The sequence below is a fragment of the Anser anser genome (assembly GCF_964211835.1).
Source record: "Anser anser genome assembly, chromosome: 6".
In the NCBI taxonomy this organism is placed as follows: Eukaryota; Metazoa; Chordata; class Aves; order Anseriformes; family Anatidae; genus Anser; species Anser anser.
The window spans coordinates 18683891-18685185 of record NC_139726.1 but is presented as its reverse complement, the minus strand read 5'-3'; positions in this window follow the sequence as shown (position 1 = coordinate 18685185).

Here is a 1295-nt window from a genome sequence, read left to right as displayed (position 1 = left end):
CACACAAAACAAAGATAGGCTGTTATGTTGAAATGCAAACCTGAATGGCTGATAAATCCTACTCTATAATTTTTTCTTTGTTATAGGATTTTTTCAACTGTATTTTACATACACTTGAATCATTTACACAAATTCAATACAAAATACTTAACAGTAATCTTTTTACTTCAAACCTTGCCACGTGCCATATTTTGTTCTCTTCTTTTTATATGGATATTACCTATTCTTCTAACAATTTAACAAGCCATTTCATTAAATCACTGTAATGCAATTAATGTAGATGGAAACAAATTTTCAATGAACATGGAAACATCTCATTTAGAACATCTAGTTTAAAAGTGTCCATATATGCACTAATTTGATGATAATATTGTTTACCTTGATTCAAACTGTGATTATATTTCTGTCCTGTAGTTTTTATGGGTTTAAAAAAGTTGAGTTCTTTTTCTCCTTTTTAGCTTGTTTTCAGAATTTGAAAAACAGGTACAAAGGGAGCTGTGGCAGCTGAATTCTCTTTCATGTATATCCAGTCCAGGTGAAGCCCAGCATAATGTACTGTAATATGTCTCTTCAGTTCTCTGATACAGTGACCTGTGCATCCTCTAAATCCCCCACAGAATGCACAGACACAAACTGATTGAGGTGAGAATGGACTTAAGTATATATTGTTCTTTGTAGCTTTGAAGAATTGGCACTTTTGCCAAATGCAAGATGATGTGGATTGTAATCTATTGAGATACAAGTTCAGACTGGGTCCTCTTATACATTGTAAGAATAACTAAAGATTTGTCTGGAGTAAGGGATTTTTTGTCTTTCTTCCTCAAAAAAAAAAAAAAAAACTTTCTCACTGTTTCTGACACTTTGCAGTTCCTCTAGCGACAGCAATCATGAAAGCACCATGGTGGTGGAAGCCTCTTGCAGCAGCTGGAGCAGCTGGGAGCACGTGGCACCAGAAATGCCAGTCATTTGCTCAGGGGTGTTGTTGCAGCTATGAAGATAAATTGATACACGCTACACAAATGAGAACCTTAGGTTTTTACCTCCCTGCTGGTATACATTTTATTTTTCAGTTTATTCTATGAATACAACTGTTTCATAGCTGTTAGGTGGAACTGTGAGTTAAATCCGGATGACTTCTGATTCTGATCTGATTAAGGAAAATAGAATTGGGGCTGGTGATGAGGAGGTGGTGAAAGGGATTGTTGAGCATAGATGCTCAACGTCATAGCTTGTAGCTATTTCAACAAGATCACCCTTCTAGTATAATCAGTTGTGATGATTTTATCTGTTATAAA